Source organism: Arachis hypogaea, chromosome 6 (genome assembly GCF_003086295.3).
Source record: "Arachis hypogaea cultivar Tifrunner chromosome 6, arahy.Tifrunner.gnm2.J5K5, whole genome shotgun sequence".
NCBI lineage: Eukaryota > Viridiplantae > Streptophyta > Magnoliopsida > Fabales > Fabaceae > Arachis > Arachis hypogaea.
This window is the reverse complement of record NC_092041.1, coordinates 86,467,026-86,486,306: the sequence shown is the minus strand read 5'-3', so window position 1 is coordinate 86,486,306 and position 19,281 is coordinate 86,467,026. Positions and strand designations below refer to the sequence as shown.

General features: G+C 38.4%; 2 non-coding genes across 2 annotated transcripts; one reads left to right on the top strand and one right to left on the bottom strand.

The window, feature by feature from the left end:
• The first annotated feature begins 1,733 nt into the window (after nt 1–1,733).
• On the top strand, nt 1,734–1,837 carry LOC112700484 (small nucleolar RNA R71). Its single transcript, XR_003153394.1, has one exon. It is a non-coding gene; the product is annotated as a small nucleolar RNA R71 (small nucleolar RNA).
• Nucleotides 1,838–14,870: 13,033 nt separating this feature from the next.
• Nucleotides 14,871–14,978, bottom strand: LOC112699876 (small nucleolar RNA R71). The gene has a single exon (XR_003152810.1). It is a non-coding gene; the product is annotated as a small nucleolar RNA R71 (small nucleolar RNA).
• Nucleotides 14,979–19,281: the final 4,303 nt, after the last annotated feature.

The following is a 19,281-nucleotide window of genomic DNA, read 5'->3' as shown; positions in this document are numbered from 1 at the left end:
GAATGCCCCCATCAATTCTAGCTTATACCACGAAGATTCTGATTAAGGAATCCAAGAGATATGCGCCCGGTCTAAGGTAGAACGGAAGTGGTTGTCAGTCACGCTTGTTCATAGGTAAGAATGATAATGAGTGTCACGGATCGTCACATTCATCAAGTTGAAGTGCAACGAATATTTTAGAATAGGAATAAATCAAATTGGATAGAAAATAATAGTAATTGCATTGAAACTTGAGGTACAGTAGAGCTCCACACCCTTAATCTATGGTGTGTAGAAACTCCACCGTTGAAAATACATAAGTGAAAGGTCCAGGCATGGCCGAATGGCCAGCCCCCAAAACGTGATCAATAGTCTCCTAAGATGAATAATAAAATAAAACTGAGACCAAAGATGTAACGTGGTCAAAAGGACGACTAATACACTAGTAAAAAGTCTTATTTATACTAAACTAGCTACTAGGGTTTACAGGAGTAAGTAATTGATGCATAAATCTACTTTCGGGGCCCACTTGGTGTGTGATTGGGATGAGCTTGATCTATCCACGAGCTGAGGCTTCTCTTGGAGTTGAACGCCAAGTTGTAACGTGTTTTGGGCGTTCAACTCTGGTTCGTGACGTGTTTCTGGCGTTTGACTCCAGAATGCAGCATGGAACTGGTGTTGAGCACCAATTTACATCGTCTAATCAGGAATAAAGTATGGAATATTATATATTGCTGGAAATATCTGGATGTCTACTTTTCAACGCCATTGAGAGAGCGCCATTTGAAGTTCTATAGCTCCAGAAAATCCATTTCGAGTGCAGGGAGGTAAGATTCCAATAGCATCAGCAGTCCTTTGTCAGCCTCCTATAAGAGTTTTGCTCAGGTCCCTTTAGGTTCTCAATAGGGAACTCCTTCTTGTTTGAGAGACGTCCCAGGAGGTCTTCCTCACTAGGATTTTCGTCCTTATCTTCCCTTGTGCATTCGGCCATATTGATTACATCAATGGCCTTGCACTCTCCTCTTGGATTTTCTTCTGTATTGCTTGGGAGAGTACTCGGAGGAGTTTCAGTGACTTTCTTACTCAGCTGGCCCACTTGTGCCTCCAAATTTCTGATGGAGGACCTTGTTTCACTCATGAAACTTAAAGTGGCCTTAGACAGATCAGAGACTAAATTTGCTAAATTAGAGGGGCTCTGCTCAAAATTCTCTGTCTGTTGCTGAGAAGATGATGGAAAAGGCTTGTTATTGCTTAGCCTGTTTCTTCCACCATTATTAAAGCCTTGTTGAGGCTTTTGTTGATCCTTCCATGAGAAATTTGGATGATTTATCCATGATGAATTATAGGTGTTTCCATAAGGTTCACCCATGTAATTTACCTCTACTATTGCAGGGTTCTCAGGATCATAAGCTTCTTCAGAAGCTACTTCTTTAGTACTGTTGGATGCATTTTGCCATCCATTCAGACTTTGAGAAATCATGTTGACTTTCTGAGTCAACACTTTGTTCTAAGCCAATATGGCATTCAGAGCATTAATTTCAAGAACTCTCTTCCTCTGAGGCGTCCCATTATTCACGGAATTCCTCTCAGAAGTGTACATGAATTGGTTATTTACAACCATGTCAATAAGTTCCTGAGCTTCTGCAGGCGTTTTCTTTAGGTGAATGGACCCTCTTGCAGAATGGTCCAATGACATCTTGGAAAACTCAGATAGACCATAATAAAATATATCTAATATGGTCCATTCTGAAAACATGTCAGAAGGACACTTTTTGGTCATCTGCTTGTATCTTTCCCAAGCTTCATAGAGGGATTCACCATCTTTTTGCTTGAAGGTCTGAACATCCACTCTAAGCTTGCTCAGCTTTTGAGGAGGAAAGAATTTGTCCAAGAAGGCCGTGACGAGCTTATCCCAGGAGTCCAGGCTATCTTTAGTTTGTGAGTCCAACCATGTTCTAGCTCTGTCTCTTATAGCAAAAGGGAAAAGCATGAGCCTGTAGACTTCAGGATCTACTCCATTCTTCTTTACAGTCTCACAAATCTGCAAGAACTCAGTTAAAAACTGGTAAGGATCTTCAGATGAAAGTCCATGAAACTTGCAGTTCTGTTGCATTAGAGCAACTAATTGAGGTTTCAGCTCAAAATTGTTTGCTCCAATGGCCGGAATGGAGATGCTTCTTCCATCAAATTTGGATGTTGGTTTAGTGAAATCACCTAGCATTCTCCTTGCATTATTGTTGTTGGGTTCGGCTGCCATCTCCTTCTCTTGTTCAAAAATTTCAGAAAGGTTGTCTCTGGATTATTGTAATTTAGCTTCTCTTAGTTTCCTCTTCAGAGTCCTTTCAGGTTCAGGATCAGCTTCAACAAGAGTATCTTTTTCCTTGTTCCTGCTCATATGAAAGAGAGGAGAAAAAGAAAAGGAAGAAGAATCCTCTATATCTGGACAAAGAGGATCCTTATTATTAGTATAAGAAGAAAGGAATAAAAGTGGAGAATCCAATCACGAGGGTGAGGATAGAGGCAGTAATTGGAGATGAAGAGAGGTGAAGAGAAGTGTTAGTAAATAAATGAATAAATAGAAGAAGAGAAGAGAGGGAGAATTCGAAAATAATTTTGAAAAAGTAGTTAATGATTTTCGAAAATTAAAGATAAGATATAATTAAAATTAAAATTTAAAACAATTAGTTAATTTAAAAAGAATTTTGAAAAAGGGATGCGATATTTTCGAAAATTAAAGAGGAAAAAGTAGTTAGGTGGTTTTGAAAAAGATAAGAAACAAACAAAAAGTCAAATAGTTAGTTGAAAAAGATATTAAAGTCAAATTTGAAAAGATAAGAAGATAAGAAGTTAGATAAGATATTTTGAAATCAAATTTTTGAAAAAGATAAATTTTGAAAAAGATATGATAAAAAGATAAGATAAGAAGATATGATAAAAAGATAGGATTGAAAAAGATTTAATTTTTAAAATTAAAATTAATTACTTAACTAACAAGAAACTAAAAGATATGGTTCTAGAATTTAAAGATTGAACCTTTCTTAACAAGAATGTAACAAACTTCAAATTTTTGAATCAATCATATTACTTGTTAGTATAATTTTCGAAAATCAAGATAGAATTAAGAAAAAGATTTTTGAAAAATATTTAAAAAGATTTTCAAAAATTAAAAAAAATAAAAAAAGATTTAATTTTTGAAAAAGATTTTGAAAAGATAAGATTTTTAAAATTGAAAATTTGACTTGACTTGTAAGAAACAACTAATTTTAAAATTTTTTTGACTAAGTCAACTCAAATTTTCAAAAATTATGAGAAAATTAAGGAAAAGATATAATTTTTCGATTTTTGAATTTTTAATGAGGAGAGAGAAAAACACAAACATGATCCAAAATATGAAAATTTTGGATCAAAACACATGATGCATGCAAGAACACTATGAATGTCAAGATGAACATCAAGAACACTTTGAAGGTCATGATGAAAATCAAGAACATATTTTTGAAAAATTTTTGATGCAAAGAAAACATGCAAGACACCAAACTTAGAATTCTTTAATGCATGGACACTATGAATGCAAAAATGCATATGAAAAATAACATACAACACAAAACAAGAAAACATCAAGATCAAACAAGAAGACTTGTCAAGAACAACTTGAAGATCATGAAGAACACTATGAATGCATGAATTTTCAAAAAATGCATAATAATTTTTAAAACATGCAATTGACATCAAACTTAAAAATTGACTCAAGACTCAAACAAGAAACACAAAATATTTTTTATTTTTATGATTTTATGATTTTTTTGTATTTTCTTTTATTTTTTTCGAAAAAATTCTTTAGAAAAACGAAAATAAAGAAAAATTTTTTGAAAAATTTTTGAAAACTTTTTGAAAAGAAAATTACCTAATCTGAGCAACAAGATGAACCGTCAGTTGTCCATACTCGAACAATCCCCGGCAACGGCGCCAAAAACTTGGTGCACGGATTTTGTGATCATCAACAATGGCTCCAATAATTTGGTAGCTCTCACACGTGAATTACACTTAGTCACAACTCCGCACAACTAACCAGCAAGTGCACTGGGTCGTCCAAGTAATACCTTACGTGAGTAAGGGTCGATCCCACGGAGATTGTTGGTATGAAGCAATCTATGGTCATCTTGTAAATCTCAGTCAGGCTGATTCAAATATGATTGGATTAGATATTCAAAAGATAAATAAAATAAACAGAAAATAAAGATAAAGTTACTCATGTAATCCAATGGTGGGAATTTCAGATAAGTGCATGGAGGTGCTATGTTCCTTCCGAATCTCTACTTTCTTATTACATTCATCTAATCCTTCTTACTCCTTTCCATAGCAAGATGTCTGTAGGGCGTCACCGTTGTCAATGGCTACATCCCATCCTCTCAGTAAAAAAGGTCTAAATTTTCTGTCACAGCACGGCTAATCATCTGTCGGTTCTCAATCAGGTTGGAGTAGAATCCAGTGATTCTTTTACATCTGTCACTAACACCCAGCCTTCAGGAGTTTGAAGCTCGTCACAGTCATTCAATCCCGGAATCCTACTCGGAATACCACAGACAAGGTTAGACTTTCCAGATTCCCATGAATGCCCCCATCAATTCTAGCTTATACCACGAAGATTCTGATTAAGGAATCCAAGAGATATGCGCCCGGTCTAAGGTAGAACGGAAGTGGTTGTTAGTCACGCGCGTTCATAGGTAAGAATGATGATGAGTGTCACGGATCATCACATTCATCAAGTTGAAGTACAACGAATATCTTAGAACAGGAATAAATCTAATTGGATAAAAAATAATAGTAATTGCATTGAAACTTGAGGTACAGCAGAGCTCCACACCCTTAATCTATGGTGTGTAAAAACTCCACCGTTGAAAATACATAAGTGAAAGGTCCAGGCATGGCCGAATGGCCAGCCCCCAAAATGTGATCAATAGTCTCCTAAGATGAATAATAAAATAAAACTGAGACCAAAGATGTAACATGGTCAAAAGGACGACTAATACACTAGTAAAAAGTCTTATTTATACTAAACTAGCTACTAGGGTTTACAGGAGTAAGTAATTGATGCATAAATCTACTTTCGGGGCCCACTTGGTGTGTGCTTGGGCTGAGCTTGATCTATCCACGAGCTGAGGCTTCTCTTGGAGTTGAACGCCAAGTTGTAACGTGTTTTGGGCGTTCAACTCTGGTTCGTGACGTGCTTCTGGCGTTTGACTCCAGAATGCAGCATGGAACTGGTGTTGAGCTCCAGTTTACGTCATCTAATCACGAATAAAGTATAAACTATTATATATTTCTGGAAAGCTCTGGATGTCTACTTTCCAACGCCGTTGAGAGCGCGCCATTTGGAGTTGTGTAGCTCCAGAAAATCCATTTTGAGTGCAGAGAGGTCAGATTCCAACAGCATCAGTAGTCCTTTGTCAGCCTCCTATCAGAGTTTTGCTCAGGTCCCTCAATTTCAGCCAGAAAATACCTGAAATCATAGAAAAACACACAAACTCATAGTAAAGTCCAGAAATGTGAATTTAGCATAAAAACTAATGAAAACATCCCTAAAAGTAATTAGATCATACTAAAAACTACCTAAAAACAATGCCAAAAAGCGTATAAATTATCCGCTCATCACTAGCGCAAAACATAATTGACGCGGACACGTGACTGACACGGACGCGTGGAAGAGAAAAACTCCAGATGACACGGATGCGTGACCCACGCGAACACGTGACGGACCCCACGTGCAAAAAATTGCAGAAGTCTGCCCCAGCGATTTCTGGACCCTTTTTGGTCTAGATCCAAACCCAGAAAACACAGATTAGAGGCTATAAAGTGGGAGAATGCAACCATTCATGGGGGGACACAATTCATACAACTTCTCATATACATAATTTTAGGTTTAGATGTAGTTTTTAGAGAGAGAGAGAGGCTCCTTCATCTCTCTTAGGTTTTAGGATTTAGGATTTCTTTTAGGATTAGGATTTCTACTTCTCAATTTCCAGGTTCAATGTCCCTTTTATTTATTTTCTCAATTTAATTTATGAACTTTTCCATGTTAGATTTGATTTCTTTTATTAATGCAGTTTGAGGTATTTCAGATATATGATTTTTATTTAGCTTTCTATATTCTTGGCTTTGGTTGAGTAATTAGAGACTCTTGAGTTATCAAATTCTTTTGTTGATTGATAATTGGAAGTTGCTAATTGACTTGAATTCCACTAACTCTAGTCTTTCTTTGGGAATTGACTAGGACTTGAGGATTCATATTGATTTATCCACTTGACTTACCTTCATAGTTAGAGGTTGACAAAGTGGGAGCAACGAGCAATTCTCATCACAATTGATAAGGATAACTAAGATAGGACTTCTAATTTTCATACCTTGCCAAGAGTTTTCTTAGTTATTGATTTATTAATTCCTGTAATTTATTTCTCTTGTTCAAACTTTTCAAAAACCCAAAAATACTATTTTCCATAACCAATAATAAAACATACCTCCCTGCAATTCCTTGAGAGACGACCCGAGGTTTGAATAATTCGGTTTATAAATTTTGTTGGGTTTGTTACTTGTGACAACCAAAACTTTTGTACGAAAGGATTCTCCGTTGGTTTAGAAACTATACTTACAACACGAACTTATTTGTGAATTCTTTACCGATAGAAAATCCGATCGTCATTAACCTTAACCCATAAGTAGTATCAATAAAAATAAGGTTAAACTAACAACTCTAGATCACTAATTCGAATTGGATATTAATAACTCAAGATTACCAAACTTCTCTTTCCAAGTCAAGAATGCTAAAAAATCTACTCTAAAACTAAGCCAAGTATTTTATCAAACACTTGGTGTGCATAAAAAGAAAAGCATATTAAATTGCAAGAATAAGTAAAATCTATAGCTACTAATTGCAAGAGATTAATAAAAATAACTCAATTAAACATCAATAAACATAAAAATATCAAATTGTATTAAAAAAATCCAAATTAACAAGAGTTCAAAAAACTAGAAGTAAAAAATAGAGAATTTAATAAAAGAACTAAGAGAATTAAGATAATTCAACAAGGAAAAGTAAATAAAACTAGATCAAAACAAGAATTAAAACCTAAATCTAAGATGGATTTAACCTAAATCTACCCTAATTCTAGAGAGAAGTGACGAGTGAATTCTTTGATGGTATAGAATTTCCTCAAATGAATGAAATCCTCGTTGCAAGTATAGTTCTAAACCAACAAATAATTCTCCCAATAAAAAATTTTGAGTTGTCACAAGTACAAATCTCAATAAAAATTAATCGAAGGATTTAAACTCTGGGTCGTCTCACGAGAATGGCAATGAAGTGTATGTTTATTGGCTATGAAGGAACAAGGGTGTTTGATTTATAAGGGGTGGAAAATAAATGGCAAGAAAAGTAAATCAAGCAAGCAATTAAAGAAAGCAAGGTAAAGAATTCTTGGCTAAGACATGGGAAATATAAATCACTATCCTTATCAACACCCCAAATATTGATAATTATGAGGTACCAACTTATTAAGTCTACTTCCGAAAAGCTTTAAGTACGTAATGTCTGCTCCTAAGCTTGAAGTATATCAAATAGGTTTGATCACATCAACCCTTAAGTCCTAAGCAACCTACTAATTAACTTAGTAGTGGGTTAGCGTCAATGGGTATCAAATTGATCACCAAGGGTTCTCGAATCACCAAATCCATTATATCCAATGACTCAAGGTTACTCAATTCCCTTAGCTTAGACCAAGAGTTAACAAAACTACTCAAAAATTAAAGAGAACATTTCGTCAAACACATAGAGTGCAATAGAAGTAAACATCATAAATTGCAAGAAATAGTAAAGTCTAACAACAACTAATTGCAAGGAAAATAAAATCATAGTTCAATTCATCAATAAAAGAAACATCAACATCAAATTACATTAAATGTAAACCAATTCCAATTACACAAAAGAAGTATGCACTTCACTTATTCTAGTGTGCTTGAAGTACTTCAAGAGACTTGTAAGTTAAGTCAATCAAACAAGTAGTGAAGAGGCATGGAAGCATTCTAGCAATTAATCAAGCAATTGTGAGATTGGATAATGCATGGACATTGATTGACGTGTAAGTAGACTTAGTGAACAAAATGGTATATGAAACTTACACAACAATCAATGACACATATTGAAGTTGTTGCAACACCTAAGTGATATAGAGGTGAAACACATGGGTGCTATGGAACTTAGGAAAAAGAAGATAGAAGTGGAAATCCATCACATATCAAGCATGGTCCACAAAGTTAAGAAAGCTCAAAAATATGTTACTAGGTAAGCTTTCGATCCAATTTCACAATTCTACAATCTCAATGCATGAAACAAGTGATGTGCATAAAGGTAAACCACAAACAAGCATCACCTAAAAAAATACAATGATAATATACAATTGCTTAGCAATGGATGATGAATGCATGGTGGCCAAAACATGCAATTCAAAAGAGTTAAGAAGCTTAAAGGCAATGTAACATTCACTTGGTGTTCACAAATATTAAACATGAAAACTCAAAATCAAGTGACAAAATATAACCTCAACAAAGAAATCCAACAATGAAAACTAAAAACAATGATGTTAAAATAACATCTCATCAATAATCAGCAGCAAGAGACAGTAAACAAGATTAATAATCCAACACTTATAAAGAAAAAAGAGAAAAAAATGAAAATGTACTAATTAAACAATTAACTAACTAACTAAAAGAAGTGGTTATGGATGGTGTTTGGTAGTGTCGGATGATGATTGAAGGGTGGAAAGAAAAGAGATGAAGGAAAGAAATGGAAGGAGGAGAAGAGAAGAAGGTGGGTGAAACAGGGCAATCCACGCGTACGCGTCATGTACGCTTAAGCGTGGATTGATAAAATGGTAGCGACGCAAACGCGTGATGCACGCATGCACGTGATGAGTTATTTGGAGCGGTGACGCGTACGCGTGAGGTACGCATGCGCGTGCCTTGGGCACAAAGTTGGCACACTTCAGGCACAACTCTCGGGTGAATATATGGAGGGGTGAAACTTCTGGATCCACGCGTACGCGTCATGTACGCGTGCGCGTGGATGGTCGAAAATGCTTGGAGAACGCGTACACGTGAGTGACGTGTACGCGTGGGTTGGTGCTCTGTTTTTCAAAATTTTTCAATGTTTTTGCACCAAACAAAGCATTCCAAACCTTTAAACAACTACCAAAATATCATAAAACCTTATTTAACATACTAAACTCCCAAATAAACATATCTAACCAAATAAACCATAAAATTAAACTCATTATTAGCAATATTTACAAAAAGAAAAAAGGAAAGATGTTATCATGGTGGAGTGTCTCCCATCTAGCACTTTTGTTTACTGTCCTTAGGTTGGACTTATGGGGAGCTATCCATCAAGGTGGCTTGTGCTTGAATCCATCCTTGAACATCCACCAATGCTTGGACTTCCATTGTGGTTCATCATTCAAAGTTAATAACACCAAGCTTTGATGGAGTTCTTCACAAACCATAGGCTCCCAAAGTTGATCTTCCTTATGCGATCCGGGATCCCACACTTTGTTTTCACACCCGTCCTTGAGTTGATCATGGTGATTTCCTCCGGGTGGCAAGAGAGATGAATTCTCATGGAAATACCAAACTACCCTCCTAGACCCATCCAATTGAGCACTAGTCCAACCTTTGCTCCTTGAAGCTTCAACCATAATGAGCCCAGACTTACAACGCCAACCACTAAACATCCTCCTCTTACGCTTAATTCCGTAAAGCGCCCTAAGTTGGCCATCCGTCTCAAGCAAACCAAATTCAAGTGGGATAATAGAGCTAAGAGTTAGAAGTTTTACCCACTCAAATGAAGGATTGGATGACAACCTAGGTGGAGAAATTCCCAATGATCTTGACAAGGCGCGCTTTACTCCCATCCATCCTCTCCTAGAGGCTTCCACCACTTGGCAAGATTCCTCAAGCTTTACCTCTTGCCAAACTTCCTCAAGTTCCCATTCTTCTTCACCAATGCCTTCAATCTCTTCCCCATCACTCAAATCATAGATATGAGGTTTAGTGAAATCTACTTCATCATCAATTCCAAGTCCAATGGGGAAGGATTCTTTAAACTCAAAAGGATCATATGTTGATGTGAAATCATCATAAATAGGAGGGCTTATTGCTTGGGACACTTCTTCCAATTCTTCAATCACATTGTGCCTTAGAGGTTGTGCACTCTCCTCCTCAACATCAACTTCAATCTCCATGGAAGAGGTCTCTTCAATTTGTGATTCCTCTATGTACTCAACATATCCTAAGGTTCTAACCACTACTTCCTTTGGTTCAATCATCTCTACCTTCTCCTCTTGTTACACTTCTTGCTTTAACTCCTCTTTTTCACCTTGAAGCTCCAATTCCACTCCCTCACTAAACTCCTTGGTTGCTTCTCCATATTCAACAATGGCAGTGCCTTGATCGCGTAAGCTTAGGCAGGATGAGACTATGTTGCCAATGGCTTCTACCATGATAGCCATCTTGGCTCCTAGCTCCTTGAACTTCTTTTCATCTTCCTCTTGTTGCCTTAAGATATGAGATTCAAGATCTCTCAGTTCTAGCATGAGGGCTTCATCGGGAGGTGATGGTAGAAGAGATGGTTCATTGTTTGAGGGAAGGGTATTGTAGTTGGAAGGTGGTCCATATTGGTGAAATTCTTGAGTTGGTGTGTATAGATTTTATGGTTCATGGGAGTATTGGTGTTGGAATGGTGGTAGCTCTATGTATGATTCGGTGGTTGGTATGGTGGATATGGGTTGGGATCATATGGAGGTGAATGGTGGTATGAGACTTGTGAGTATGGTTGTGGAGGGCTATGTTGAGGAGGGGGTTCATATGCATATGATGATTGTGGTTAACAACCACAATGAGGGTCATCACATATATTAGATTGGTATGTGATGAGCGGATAATTTGTACGCTTTTTGGCATTGTTTTTAGTATGATCTAGTTAGTTTTTAGTATATTTTTATTAGTTTTTAGTTAAAATTCACTTTTCTGGACTTTACTATGAGATTGTGTGTTTTTCTGTGATTTCAGGTATTTTCTGGCTGAAATTGAGGGACCTGAGCAAAAATCTGATTCAGAGACTAAAAAGGACTGCAGATGCTGTTGGATTCTGACCTCCCTGCACTCGAAGTGGATTTTCTGGAGCTACCAAAGCCCAATTGGCGCTCTCTTAACGGCGTTAGAAAGTAGACATCCTGGGCTTTCCAGCAATATATGATAGTCCATACTTTGCCCAAGATTTGATGGCCCAAACCGGCGTTCAAAGTCACCCTCAGAAATCCCAGCGTTAAACGCTGGAACTGGCACCAAAATGGGAGTTAAACGCCCAAACTGGCATAAAAGCTGGCATTTAACTCCAAGAGGAGTCTCTACACGAAAATGCTTCATTTCTCAGCCCAAGCACACACCAAGTGGGCCCGGAAGTGGATTTTTATGTCATTTACTCATCTCTGTACACCCTAGGTTACTAGTTTTCTATATATAGGACCTTTTACTATTGTATTTTCATCTTTGGACATCTAGTTCTTAGATCAGATCAAGGGGTAGCTATCTTCATTGTTATGCTATCTTAGATCATTGGGAGGCTGGCCTCATGGCCATGCCTAGACCTTGTTCTTATGTATTTTCAACGGTGGAGTTTCTACACACCATAGATTAAGGTGTGGAGCTCTGCTGTACCTCGAGTATTAATGCAATTACTATTGTTCTTCCATTCAATTCCGCTTCTTCTTGTTCTAAGATATCACTTGTTCTTCAACTTGATGAATGTGATGATCCGTGACACTCATCATCATTCTCACCTATGAGCGTGTGACTGACAACCACCTCCGTTCTACCTTTGATTGGGTGAATATCTCTTGGATTCCTGATTGCACGATGCATGGTTATCGCCTGACAACCGAGTGCTCACCTGACAACCGAGCCAACCATTCTGTGAGATCAGAGTCTTCGTGGTATAGGCTAGAACTGATGGCGGCATTCAAGAGAATCCGGAAGGTCTAACCTTGTCTGTGGTATTCTGAGTAGGATTCAATGATTGAATGACTGTGACGTGCTTCAAACTCCTAGCAGGCGGGGCGTTAGTGACAGACGCAAAAGAATCGCTGGATTCTATTCCGGCCTGACCGAGAACCGACAGATGATTAGCCATGCTGTGACAGAGCATAGGAACATTTTCACTGAGAGGATGGGAGGTAGCCACTGACAACGGTGAAACCCTTGCATAAGCTTGCCATGGAAAGGAGTAAGAAGGATTGGATGAAGACAGTAGGAAAGCAGAGAAACGGAAGGGAAGGCATCTTCATACGCTTGTCTGAAGTTCCTACCAATGAATTACATAAGTATCTCTATCCTTATCTTTATGTTTTGTGCGTTTATCACCTACATCCATTTGAGTTTGCCTGACTAAGATTTACAAGATGACCATAGCTTGCTTCATACTAACAATATCCATGGGATCGACCCTTACTCGCGTAAGGTTTATTACTTGGACGACCCAGTGCACTTGCTGGTTAGTTGTGCGAAGTTGTGTAATGCCATGGTATTGAACACCAAGTTTTTGGGGTTCATGACCGGGGATTATGAGAGTTGTGAAAAGTATTGTTCACAATTTCGCGCACCAAGTTTTTGGCGCCGTTGCCGGGGATTGTTCAGTTTGGACAACTGACGGTTCATCTTGTTGCTTAGATTAGGTATTTATTTTTTTCAAAATTCTTGAAGATGAATTCTAGAGTTTCATGATGATTTGTTGAAATCTGGCTGGCTGTGAAGCCATGTCTAATCTCATTGGACCGAGGTTTCAACTTGTCATCACAAGAGCTTGATGATTTTTATCAATCTTGCTTTTGGAGCAGTGATCTGCTAAGGCTTGGCTGGCCTTTGGCCATGTCTAGTGTTTTGGACCGAAGCTTTCTTTGAAAGCTTGGCTGGCTGTGAAGCCATGTCTAATTCCTGGACCGGAGTCTTAGACTAGCATTGCACTGATTCCTGGAATTCTCATTAAGAATTTTGATATTTTTTTCCACTTAATTTTCGAAAAACACAAAAAAATTACAAAATCATAAAATCCAAAAAAATATTTCTTGTTTGAGTCTAGTGTCTCATGTTAAGTTTGGTGTCAATTGCATGTTTCTGTTCTTATTGCATTCATGCATGTGTCTTAAGGATCTTCAAGTAATTCTTGATGATTCTCGTTCTCTGATCTTTGAATTCTCTTGACTTGAGTGTTTTGTGTGTCTCATATGCATTCTCATTAGTGTCATTAGTATACAAACTGCTAAGTTTGGTGTCTTGCATGCATTGTTATTTGATTTTAGTTGTATTTTGATTTTTTCTTATTATTAAAAATCCAAAAATATTTTTAATTTGTGTCTTCTCAAGTCAATGATACAGAGAATTGAAGATTCAGAACATTCAGCAGAGGAGTTGCACAGAAAAAGCTGGGCGTTCAAAACGCCCAGTGAAGAAGGACAGACTGGCGTTTAAACGCCAGCCAGGGTACCTGGTTGGGCATTTAACGCCCAAAAGGGTATAGTTTTGGGCGTTAAACGCCAGAATGTGCACCATTCTGGGCGTTTAACGCCAGGATGGCTAAAGGGGGAAGATTTTGTTTTCAAATCAGATTTTTTTTCAAGTTTTCAAAGTTTTTCAAAATCAAATCTTTTTTCAATTCAATTTTTCAATCAAATCTTTTTCAAAATCAATTTCTTTCCTTTTTCAAAGATACTTGCTATCAATCAATGATTTGATTCAACATTTCAAGTATGTTGCCTTTTCTGTTGAGAAAGGTTTAATGTTTGAATCATATCTTTTCTTGATAGCCAAGTCACTAATTTTCAGAATCAAATCTTTTAAAATGTTTTTCAAATCATATCTTCTCAACCACATCTTTTTAAAACCAATCATATCTTCTTAACCACATCTTTTTCAAAATAGTTTTCAATCAAATCTTTTTGATTTCTAATTTCAAAATCTTTTTCAAAAATCACTTTATTTCTTTCCCACTTTCATTTTCGAAAATTAAGTAATGTTTTTCAAAAATGTTTTCAAAATTTTTTACTTAATTTTCGAAAACCACTTCCCTTCTTCTCACATCCTTCTATTTATGGACTAACACTATCCCTTAATGCAAAATTCGAACTCCATCTCCTTTGATAAGTTCGAATTTTCTACTTCTGTCTTCTACTTTTCTTTTCTTCTGACACCTAAAGGAATCTCTATACTGTGACATAGAGGATTCCACATTTTCTTGTTCCCTTCTCTTTCTTATGAGCAGGAGCAAAGACAAAAACATTCTTGTTGAGGCTGATCCTGAACCTGAAAGGACCTTGAAGCGAAAGCTAAGAGAAGCCAAAGCACAACTCTCTTTAAAGGACCTGACCTAATTCTTCAAAGAAGAAGAACACATGGCAGCCGAAAACAACAACGCCAACAATGCAAGGAAGGTGCTGGGTGACTTTACTGCACCTACTCCCGACTTTTATGGGAGAAGCATCTCTATCCCTGCCATTAGAGCAAACAACTTTGAGCTTAAGCCTCAACTAGTTTCTCTAATGCAACAGAATTGCAAGTTCCATGGACTTCCATTGGAAGATCCTCATCAGTTTTTAGCTGAATTCTTGCAAATCTGTGACACTGTCAAGACTAATGGGGTTGACCCTGAGGTCTACAGACTTATGCTATTCCCTTTTGCTGTAAGAGACAGAGCTAGGACATGGTTGGACTCTCAACCTAAAGAAAGCCTAGACTCTTGGGAAAAGCTAGTCAATGCCTTCTTGGCAAAGTTCTTTCCACCTCAAAAATTGAGTAAGCTTAGAGTGGAAGTCCAAACCTTCAGACAGAAGGAAGGAGAATCCCTCTATGAAGCTTGGGAAAGATACAAACAATTAATCAGAAAGTGTCCTTCTGATATGCTTTCTGAATGGAGCATCATAGGTATTTTCTATGATGGTCTCTCTGAACTATCCAAGATGTCTTTGGATAGCTCTGCAGGAGGATCTCTTCATCTGAAGAAGACGCCTACTGAAGCTCAAGAACTGATTGAAATGGTTGCAAATAACCAATTCATGTACACTTCTGAAAGAAATCCTGTGAACAATGGGACTAGTCAGAAGAAAGGAGTTCTTGAGATTGACACTCTGAATGCCATATTGGCTCAGAATAAAATATTGACTCAACAAGTCAATATGATTTCTCAAAGTCTGTCTGGAATGCAAAATGCACCAAGCAGTACTAAGGAGGCTTCATCTGAGGAAGAAGCCTATGATCCTGAGAACCCTTCAATGGAAGAGGTGAATTACATGGGAGAACCCTATGGAAACACCTATAATCCTTCATGGAGAAATCATCCAAATTTTTCATGGAAGGATCAACAGAGACCCCAACAAGGTTTCAACAATAATAATGGTGGAAGAAACAGGTTTAGCAATAGCAAGCCTCTTCCATCATCTTCTCAGCAACAGACAGAGAGTTCTAAGCAGAATACCTCTGACTTAGCAACCATGGTCTCTGATCTAATCAAAACCACTCAAAGTTTCATGACTGAAACAAGGTCCTCCATTAGAAACTTGGAGGCACAAGTGGGACAGCTGAACAAGAAAATTGCTGAACTCCCTCCTAGTACTCTTCCAAGCAATACAGAAGAAAATCCAAAAGGAGAGTGCAAAGCCATCAACATGGCCGAATTTTGGGAGGAAGGAGAGGCAGTGAACGCCACTGAGGAAGACCTCAATGGACGTCCACTGGCCTCCACTGAGTTCCCCAATGAGGAACCATGGGAATCTGAGGCTCAAAATGAGACCATAGAGATTCCACTGGACTTACTTCTGCCATTCATGAGCTCTGATGAGTATTCTTCCTCTGAAGAGGATGAGTATGTCACTGAAGAGCAAGTTGCTAAATACCTTGGAGCAATCATGAAGCTGAATGACAAGTTATTTGGAAATGAGACTTGGGAGGATGAACCCCCTTTGCTCACCAAGGAACTGGATGACTTGTCTAGGCAGAAACTGCCTCAAAAGAGACAGGATCCTGGGAAGTTTTCAATACCTTGTACCATAGGCACCATGACCTTCAAGAAGGCCTTGTGTGACTTAGGGTCAAGTGTAAACCTCATGCCTCTCTCTGTAATGGAGAAGTTAGGGATCTCTGAGGTGCAAGCTGCAAAAATCTCACTAGAGATGGCAGACAATTCAAGAAAACAAGCCCATGGACTTGTAGAGGATGTTCTGGTTAAAGTTGAAGACCATTACATCCCTACTGATTTCATAGTCCTAGAGACTGGGAAGTGCATGGATGAATCCATCATCCTTGGCAGACCCTTCCTAGCCACAGCAAGGGCTGTGATTGATGTTGATAGAGGAGAGTTGATCATTCAAGTGAATGAAGAATCCTTGGTGTTTAAGGCCCAAGGATATCCCTCTGTCCTCATGGAGAGGAAGCATGAAGAGCTTCTCTAAAAAACAGAGCTCCCACAGTCAAACTCTAAGTTTGGTGTTGGGAGGCCACAACCAACTTCTAAGTTTGGTGTTGAACCCCCACATTCAAACTCTAAGTTTGGTGTTGGGAGGTTCCAACATAGCTCTGAGCATTTCTGAGGCTCCATGAGAGTCCTCTGTCAAGCTAATGACATTAAAGAAGCGCTTGTTGGGAGGCAACCCAATGTTTTATAATTAACTATTTTCCTTTGTCATTTTATTTTATTTTTTTTTGTAGGTTGATGATCATAAGAAGTCACAAAATCAATGAAAAAAGCAAAAACAGAATGAAAAACAGGAAGAAAAACAGCACACCTTGGAGGACGCACCTACTGGCGTTTAAACGCCAGTAAGGTTAGCTGTTGGGCGTTTAACGCCCAGTCTGGCACCATTCTGGGCGTTTAACGCCAGAAAGGGGCACCAGACTGGCGTTAAACGCCAGAAAAGGGCAAGAAGCTGGCGTTAAACGCCAGAAATGGGCACCAGCCCGGCGTTTAACGCCAGAATTGGCACAAAACGAGATTTTGTTTGCCATTTGGTGCAGGGATGACTTTTCCTTGACACCTCAGAATCTGTGGACCCCACAGGATCCCCACCTACCCTACCACTCTCTCTCTCTTCTTCACCCATTCACCAATCACCTCAACACCTCTTCCCCAAAAACCCTTCACCTATCAAATCCCATCTTTCTCTTCACCACTCACATCCATCCTTCATAAAACCCCACCTACCTCACCATTCAAATTCAAACCACTTTCCCACCCAAACCCACCCTCAAGTGACCGAACCCTCCCTTCCCCCTCTCCTATATATACCCTCATTCACTCATTCATTTTCACACAATCTAAACACCACTTCTTCCACTTCTTGACCGAACACAAAGCCATTCCCTTCTTCCTCATTTCTTCTTCTTCTACTCTCCTCTTTCTTCTTTTGCTCGAGGACGAGCAAACATTTTAAGTTTGGTGTGGTAAAAGCATTGCTTTTTGTTTTTCCATAACCATTTATGGCATCCAAGGCCGAAGAAACCTCTAGAAAGAGGAAAGGGAAGGCAAAAGCTTCCACCTCCGAGTCATGGGAGATGGAGAGATTCATCTCAAGGGTGCATCAAGACCACTTCTATGAAGTTGTGGCCTTGAAGAAGGTGATCCCCGAGGTCCCTTTTTCACTCAAAAAGGGTGAATATCCGGAGATCCGACATGAGATCCGAAGAAGAGGTTGGGAAGTTCTTACCAACCCCATTCAACAAGTCGAAATCTTGATGGTTCAAGAGTTCTATGCCAATGCATGGATCACCAAGAACCATGATCAAAGTGTGAACCCGAATCCAAAGAATTATCTTACTATGGTTCGGGGGAAATACTTGGATTTTAGTCCGGAAAGTGTGAGGTTGGCGTTCAACTTGCCTCTGATCCAAGGAGATGAACATCCTTACACTAGAAGGGTCAACTTTGATCAAAGGTTGGACCAAGTCCTCACAATCATATGTGAAGAGGGTGCCCAATGGAAGAGAGATTCAAGAGGGAAGCCGGTTCAATTAAGAAGGCATGACCTCAAGCCCGTGGCTAGAGGATGGTTAGAGTTTATACAACGCTCAATCATTCCCACTAGCAACCGGTCCGAAGTTACCATAGACCGGGCTATCATGATCCATAGCATCATGATTGGAGAAGAAATAGAAGTTCATGAGGTTATAGCCCAAGAACTCTATAAGGTGGCGGACAAGTCCTCTACCTTGGCAAGGTTAGCCTTTCCTCATCTCATTTGTCACCTCTGTTATTCGGTTGGAGTTGACATAGAGGGAGACATCCCTATTGATGAGGACAAGCCCATCACTAAGAAGAGGATGGAGCACACAAGAGACCCCACTCATCATGAGATCCCTGAGATACCTCAAGGGATGCACTTTCCTCCACACAACTATTGGGAGCAACTAAACACCTCCCTAAGAGAATTGAGTTCCAACATGGGACAACTAAGGGTGGAGCATCAAGAACACTCCATCATCCTCCATGAAATTAGAGAAGATCAAAGAATCATGAGAGAGGAGCAACAAAGACAAGGAAGAGACATTGAGGAGCTCAAGCACTCCATAGGATCTTCAAGAGGAAGAAAGAGCCGCCATCACTAAGGTGGACCCGTTCTTTAATTTCCTTGTTCTTTATTCTTCTGTTTTTCGAATTTTATGCTTATGTTTATCCATGTTTGTGTCTTGTGATCATTAGTGTCTTAGTGTCTATGCCTTAAAGTTATGAATGTCCTATGAATCCATCACCTCTCTTAAATAAAAACGTGCTCAATTGAAAAAGAAAAGAATTGCATGAATTTTGAATTTTATAACAGTTTAATTATTTTGATGTGGTGGCAATATTTTTGTTTTCTGAATGTATGCTTAAACAGTGCATATGTATCTTGAATTTGTGGTTCATGAATGTTGGCTCTTGAAAGAATGATGAAAACGGAGACATGTTACTGAGGATCTGAAAAATCATAAAAATGATTCTTGAAGCAAGAAAAAGCAATAAAAAAAATTCGAAAAAAAAGAGAAAACGAAAAAAAATAGAGAAAAAGAAAGAAAAAGAAATAAAGTTGTGATCCAAGGCAAAAAGAGTGTGCTTAAGAACCCTGGACACCTCTAATTGGGGACTCTAGCAAAGCTGAGTCACAATCTGAAAAGGTTCACCCAATTATGTGTCTGTGGCATATATGTATCCGGTGGTAATACTGGAAGACAGAGTGCTTT